The sequence below is a fragment of the Ursus americanus genome, chromosome 25 (assembly GCF_024610735.1).
Source record: "Ursus americanus isolate L20-20 chromosome 25, mUrsAme1.1.p, whole genome shotgun sequence".
NCBI lineage: Eukaryota > Metazoa > Chordata > Mammalia > Carnivora > Ursidae > Ursus > Ursus americanus.
In genome coordinates, this window is record NC_142151.1 from 24,096,608 (window position 1) to 24,104,632 (window position 8,025).

At 40.1% G+C, this 8,025-nt stretch overlaps 1 pseudogene; it reads right to left on the reverse strand.

Annotated features, from left to right (window-relative positions):
* Positions 1 to 1,638: 1,638 nt before the first annotated feature.
* LOC148107792 (signal transducer CD24 pseudogene) lies at positions 1,639 to 2,878 on the reverse strand (annotated as a pseudogene).
* Positions 2,879 to 8,025: the final 5,147 nt, after the last annotated feature.

Genomic DNA, 8,025 nt, shown 5'->3' on the forward strand with positions numbered 1-8,025 from the left:
TTATGTTCAATGCAAATCAATTCTAAAACATGAGAAGTTACTATGAATCAAAGCATAAATACACAAATATATAAGCCAAAATAGATTACAGCATTCAGGTGTGAAACAAAGCAGAATGTTCATTCACACACACAGTAGCTTGACACCTGTTGGATATCGTTGTTTCGGTGTAGGTTCCTAAAGATAGGAAAAAATGACTTTGGTTAGCGAGGCTCCTGTGGCTGTATTAAGATATGGGAACATCTAAGCATCAGTGCGTACAAAAGTCCTTACAATGTCTATTTTTTAAAAACTTTCTGTGCATCGAAGCAGTTGTGAAAAGATTTACTTTCCAGAATCAAACCCACTTTAGACTTAGGACCTGGTTCTATCTAAAAATATTGACTAACAGAAAGTGTTCCAAATGTGGCTATTCTGATTCAGAGTTTTTAAAAAATTGTATTTGCAGAAAGAGCATAAACATTTGTGGAATTTAATGTAAGCAAGCTTCCAGTCTTTACTTCCAAATACTTGATTTATGATTTTGTTCCTACACATATTTTGCCTTTTTAATTTAAAGATTTGTCAATTTTACCTTCACAACAGATCTTTTTGTAATTGTAAAAAGTATTCAACATATACAGAAATAAAAAGCATTTTGAAATTTCTTGAGATCAATGTACTTCGACTCTTTGGAATCAGTTTAGCTAAGTGAATCTGGCACTGTTGTTGAACAGGAATCAGTGATCAGTATATACGTAAAATGTACTTGTTACACTTCAATCTGGGGTAGATTCCAATCCATCATCGCCCTGGCTCATGTCAGTTTCTATATACAAAATTAAATGCAATGTCAAATCCGAAGTCTCAGAGGAAAGAGTTCAGTTCCCAAAAACAGTGATAGCTTAACAATGTAAAACTTTATCTGGAGTACATATGCGTTCAATTAGGACTGCTGACACAGTGCATCCAGGATTTACAGCCACACCTGGAAATTCCTTCTAATGTACATATAAGTAGAATCATGGAAGCTTTTTCTATTACTTGTTTCATGGCCTTAAGGATTTCATGAACCAAATGAAAACTGGATCTGTTCACACCCCATCCTTTATATCTAGGTAAGAAAAGATCTGTTCTCATCTTCAAGGTAGAATTATACATGTCCATATTTCTTAAGCCGCATTTAAAGAAATCATCTCTCCTTTTTTTTTCACAAGATTTTATTTATTTATTTGACAGAGACAGCGAAAAAGGGAACACAAGCAAGGGGAAGTGTGAGAGGGAGAAGCAGGCTTCTCGCCAAGCAGGGAGCCCTATGGGGGGCTCGATCCCAGGAGCCTGCGATCATGACCTGAGCCGAAGGCAGGTGCTTAACGACTGAGCCACCCAGGCGCCCCAAAGAAATCATCTCTTAACTAATCTTGGTTGTTGTCTCTTCATCTTACACATGAAACTCCAGTAGATTTAATAGATGTTCATCATCTGCACAATAGACCCTTCACATGTTCTTCAACCAATCAAATCTGGGATCCTCAGTATTTTCTGTGTCAACAAAATAAGGTATGGAATTAGCAGATTCAATGAGGGCTGGATGTCTAGACACCATTTGGATTGTGTTTAGAAGATGGGGAAGTACAGATGTTTCTTGGCCCAAGTCTCTTAACAGTAGAGATGTAGAAGAAAGAAGGAGATCACGGAGAGACTGGCTGTTGACTGCAGAGAGCTCCCAGTTGGCATGGTGGTGGCTAGCTGGACTTGGGGCAGTCCAGGTATTCTGGGAGGAGTTCCTTTGAAGTATTACAACAGTTGTTGGGGTCGAATAAATCTGCATGGGTAGGTTCAGTGCCAGAAACAGCAGCCCCTGTCCCAGCCTGGCCACCAATGCTCTGTCCGTGCCTGCTCTGTCTGCCTCCGAGTGCAGTGCATCTCGCTGGATGGAGGTGAGCAGAGAATCGCTGGCTGGGGCGGGTGCTGGCAAGGGTAGCCTCCCGTAGTTTTAAGTGCACAGCACCATCTCGTTAACTATAGGCACAGTGTTGTATAGAAGTCACAGCAAATGCTTAAAAAGCAGTGTCCAGGGGCGCCTGGGTGGCTCAATCAGTTAAGCGTCTGCCTTCAGCTCAGGTCATGATCCCAGGGTCCTAGAATCGAGCCCCACATGGGGCTCTGGCTCAGCGGGGAGCCTGCTTCTCCCTCTCTTTCTGCCCCTCCCCCTGCTTGTGCTGTCACGCTCTGTCTCTCCCAAATAAATAAAATCTTTAAACAAAAAAAAAGAAAAAGCAGTGTCCATACTCAGACGTCTAACTTCTCTCCTGCCATTTACTTTGGGACACATTATAATGAAATTTCTCTTGTCAAGTCACCAATAACTTCCTCCCTTACTGCTAACTGAAGGTCATTTCCTAGTCATTTCTCTTTCTTGAAATCCTTTCCCTACTTGGCTTCCAGGACACCACACTCACTGGATTTTCCGTTCTCTGCCTTCTACCTTTCTGGTGCTCCTTTTCAGTTTCTTTTCCTGGTTCCACCTCATCTCATCACCCAGGCTGTTAAAAGTTGACATGCAGTAAGGCTCAGGCCTCGGACTTCTTTCTATTTACCTCCACTGCCTGGCTGATCTAACAGGACCCATAGCTTTCCATGCCATGTTTATGCTGAGGACTCCCAGACTTCTACCTCCAAGCTGAACCTCTCCCCAGAATCCAGACCACACATCCACCACCTATTTGACAACCCCAAATGAGTATTTAGTAACATCTCAAACTCCACATTCTGAAACTGAGCTTCTGAGATTCCTTCCTCCCTCTAAACCATCGCAACCAGTGACAGCTACAGTCCTCCAGTTGCTCAGTCCAAAATCGTAGACATTCTTGACTCTTCCGATATTCTTGTACCCCATGTAGGTCTGAGTCTGCCAGCATGTCCTGTCTCTTTTAGTAGGGATTTTTTTGTTTGTGTTTAGTTTTTTTAATTAATTAACACAGAGTGTATTATTAGTTTCAGAGGTGGAGTTTAAGATTCTTCAGTCTTATATAATACCCAGTGCTCATCACATCACATGCCTTCCTTAATGCCCATTACACAGTTACCCCGTTCCTCTACTCCCCTCCCCTCCAGCAACCCTCTGTTTGTTTCTTATGATTAAAAGTCTTTTGTGGTTTGTCCCCCTCTCTGATTTCATCTGGTTTTATTTCTCCCTCCCTTCCCATATGATCCTGTTTTGTTTCTTAAATTCTGCATATCAGTGAGACCATATGATAATTGTTTTTCTCTGATTAACTTATTTCGCTTAGCATAATACCCTCAACGTCCATCCACGTTGTTGCAAATGGCAAGATTTCATTTTTTGATGGCTGAGTAATATTCCAGTGTGTGTGTGTGTGTGTGTGTGTGTGTGTGTGTGTATGCACACCACATCTTCTTTATCCATTCATCTGTTGATGGGCTCTTTCAGTGCCCCTTCAGATCACTACATTTGTATCATTGGGGTAAATTCCTAGTAGTGCAATTGCTGGGTCATAGGGTAGCTCTATTTTCAACTTTTTGAGGAACCTCCATATTGTTTTCCAGAGTGGCTGTACCAGCTTGCATTCCCACCAACAGTTTAGGGGGCCTCCTTGTCTCCTTGCCTCCCAAGATGTTTCTCCACATGCTTGCCAACATCTCTCATTTCCTGACTTGTTAATTTTAGCTATTCTGATTAGTGTGTGGTGGTATCTCATTGTGGTTTTGATTTGTATTTTCCTGATACCAAGTGACATGGAGCACTTTTTCACGTGTCTGTTGGCCATTTGTTTGTCTTCTTTGGAGAAATGTCTGTGCATGTCTTCTGTCCATTTCTCAATTGGATTATTCTTTGGATATTGAGTTTGATAAGTTCTTTATAGATTTTGGATACTAGCCTTTCTTTATCTGATAAGATATTTGCAACTATATCTTCTCCCATTCTGTCAGTTGTCTTTTGGTTTTGTTAACTGTTTCCTTTGCTGTGCAAAAGCTTTTTATCTTGATGAAGTCCCAAAAGTTCGTTTTGCCTTTGTTTCCCTTGTCTTTGGAGACGTGTCTAGGAAGAAGCTGCTGCAGCTGAGGTTGGAGAGGTTGCTGCCTGGGTTCTCCTCTAGGATTTTGATGGATTCTTATCTCACATTTAAGTCTTTCATCCATTTTTTTTAAAGATTTTTTTTTTATTTATATTGACAGAGACAGAGAGAGAGAGAGCAGGAGTGAGCACAAGCTGGGGCAGAGGCAGGCAGAGTGACAGGGAGAATCAGGCTCCCCGTTGAGCAAGGAGCCTGAGGCGGGACTCAATCCCAGGACACTGGGATCATGACCTGAGCAGAAGGCAGATAATTAACTGACTGAGCCACCCAGGGGCTCCTCTGTCATCCATTTTGAGTCTATTTTTGTGTATGGTGTAAGAAATTGGTCCAGTATCATTCTTCTACACGTGGCTGTCCACTTTCCCCACACCATTTGTTGAAGAGACTGTCTTTTTTCCATTGGATATTCTTTCCTGCTTTGTCAACGATTAGTTGACCAAAGATTAGTTCTCTATTCTGTTCCATTGATCTAGGTGACTGTTTTTGTGCCAGTACCATATTGTCTTGATGATTACAGCTTTGTAATAGAGCTTGATGTCCAGAATTGTGATGCCACCAGCTTTCGTTTTCTTTTTCAACATTCTTTTGGTGATTTGGGATCTTTTCTGGTTCCATACAAATTTTGGGATTATTTTTTCCAGCTCTGTGAAAAAAAAGTTGATGGTATTTTGATAGGGATTGCATTGAATGTATAGATTGCTCTAGGTAGCCTAGACATTTTAACAATATTTGTTCTTCCAATCCTTGAGCATGGAATGTTTTTCCATTTCTTTATGTCTTCCTCAATTTCTTTCATGAGTGTTCTATAGTTTTCTGAGTACAGATTCTTTGCCTCTTTGGTTAGGTTTATTGCTAGGTATCTTATGGTTTTTGATGCAATTATAAATGGGATTGACTCCTTAATTTCTCTTTCTTCTGTCTTGTTGTTGGTGTATAGAAATGCAATTAACTTCTGTGCATTGATTTTATATCCTGCCACTTTGCTGAATTCTTGTATGAGTTCTAGCAATTTTGGGGCAGAGCCTTTTGGGTTTTCCACATGGAGTATCATGCCATTTGCGAAGAGTGAGAGTTTGACTTCTTTGCTAATTCAGATACCTTTTATTTCTTTTTGTTGTCTGATTGCTGAGGCTAGGACTTCTAGTACTATGTTGAACAGCAGTGGTGAGAGTGGATATCCCTGCCATGTTCCTGACCTTAGGGGAAAAGCTCTCAGTTTTTCCCCATTGAGAATGATATTGGCTGTGGGCTTTTTGTATTTGGCTTTTATGATATTGAAGTATGTTCCCTCTATCTCTACACTGTGAAGAGTTTTAATCAAGAAACGATGCTGTCCTTTTTCAAATGCTTTTTCTGCATCTATTGAGAGGATCATATGGTTCTTGTCCTTTCTTTCATTAATGTAGTGTATCACATTGATTGATTTATGGATGTTGAAGCACTCTTGCAGCCCAGGAATAAATTCCACTTGGTCATGGTGAATAATACTTTTAATGTACTGTTGGATCCTATTGGCTAGTATCTTGGTGAGAAGTTTTGCGTCCATGTTCATCAGGGATATTGGTCTGTAGTTCTCCTTTTTGGTGGGGTCTTTGGCTGATTTTGAGATCAAGGTAATGCCGGCTTCATAGAAAGAGTTTAGAAGTTTTCCTTCCATTTCTATTTCTTTAAACAGCTTCAGAAGAATAGGTATTAATTTTCCTTTAAATGTTTGGTAGAATTCCCCAGGGAAGCCATCCAGCCCTGGACTCTTGTTTTTTGGGAGATTTTTGATTACCAATGCAATTTCCTTGCTGATTATAGGTCTGTTCAGGTTTTCTACTTCTTCCTGGTTCAGTTTTGGTAGTTTATATGTCTCTAGGAATGTATCCATTTCTTCCAGATTGCCTAAGTTGTTGGTATATAGTTGCTCATAATATGTTCTTATAATTGTTTGTATTTCTTCAGTGTTGGTTGAGATCTCTACTCCTTCATTCATTATTTTGTTTATTTGGGTCCTTTCTCTTGTCTTTTTGATAAGTCTGGCTTGGGGTTTATTGATCTTATTAATTTTTTCAAAGAACCAGCTCCTAGTTTTGTTGATCTGTTCTACTGTTCTTCTTGTTTCTGTTTCATTGATTTCTACTCTACTCTTTATTAATTCTCTTCTCCTGCCAGGTTTAGGCTTTATTTGCTATTCTTTCTCCAGCTCCTTTAGCTGTAAGGTTAGGTTGTGTGTTTGAGACCTTTCTTGTCTCTTGAGAAAGGCTTGTAGTGCTATATATTTCCCTCTTAGGACTACCTTTGCCACATCTCAAAAGTTTTGAACAGTTGTATTTTCATTTTCATTTGTTCCCACAATTTTTTTTTAAAGATTTTATTTATTTATTTGAGAGAGACAGCCAGTGAGGGAGGGAACACAAGCAGGGGGAGTGGGAGAGGAAGAAGCAGGCTCCTAGCGGAGGAGCCTGATGTGGGGCTCCATCCCAGAACGCTGGGATCACGCCCTGAGCCGAAGGCAGATGCTTAACGACTGCACCACCTAGGCACCACTGTTTCCATAAATTTTTATAATTCTTCTTTAATTTCTTGGTTGACCCATTCATTCTTCAGTAGGATGCTCTTTAGCCTCCATGTATTTGAGTTCTTTCCAGATTTCCTCTTGTCATTGAGTTCAAGTTTCAAAGCATTGTGGTCTGAAAATATGCAGGGAATGATCCTAATATTTTGGTACTGGTTGAGACCTGATACATGAACCAGTCAGTAGGTGACTGGTTCTGGAGAATTTTCCATGTGCACTCGAGAAGTATGTGTATTCTGTTGCTTTAGGATGGAGTGCTCTGAATGTATTTGTGAAGTCTATCTGGCCCAGTGTGTCATTCAAAACCCATGTTTCCATGTTGGTCTTCTGCTTGGGATGATCTGTCCATCGCAGTGAGTGGGGTGTTAAAGTCCCAAACTATTATTGTATTATTATCAATGTGTTTCTTTAATATTGTTATTAAGTGGTTTATATAATTGGCTACTCCCATGTTAGGGGATAAATATTTACAATTGTTAGATCTGCTTGTTGGATAGACCCTTTAATTATGACATATTGTCCTTCCTCACATCTTATTTCAGTCTTTGGTTTAAAATCTAATTTTTCTGATATAAGGCTTGTTACCCCAACTTTCTTTTGATGTCCATTATCATGATAAATCGTTTTCCACCCTCTCACTTTCAATCTAGAGGTGTCTTTGGTCTAAAATGAGTTTCTTCCTGGGATGCCTGGGTGGCTCAGTCAGTTAAAGCATCTGCCTTCAGCTCAGGTCATGATTCTCAGGTCCTGGGATCAAGTCCCAAGTCAGGCTCCTTGCTCAGTAGGGAGCCCGCTTCTCCCTCTGCCTGCCGCTCCCCCTGCTTGTGCTCGCTCTCTCTCTCTCTCTCTGAAAAATAAACAAATATAATCTTTTAAAAAATAATTTAAAAAATAAAAATGAAGTAAAATGAGTCTGTTGTAGACAACATATGGATGGGTCTTCTCTTTTATCCAATCTGATACCCTGTGTCTTTTGATTGGGGCATTTAGTCCATTTACATTCAGAGTAACTATTGAAAGATATGAATTTAGTGATATTGTATTACCTATAAAGTCACTGTTTCTGTATATCATCTCTGTCCCTTTCTGGTCTATGTTACTTTTGTTCTCTTTCTTTGCTTAAAGGATCCCCTTTAATATTTCTTGTAGGGCTGGTTTAGTGATCATATATTCTTTTAGTTTTTGTTTGTCCTGGTAGCTTTTTATCTCTCCTATTTTGAATGACAACCTTGCTGGATAAAGTATTCTTGGCTGCATATTTTTCTCATTTGGCACCCTGAATATATCATGTCAGTCCTTTCTGGCCTGCCAGTTCTCTGTGGATAGGTCTGCTGCCAGTCTAATGTTTCTGTCCCTGTAGGCTATGGACCTCTTGTCCCAAGCTGC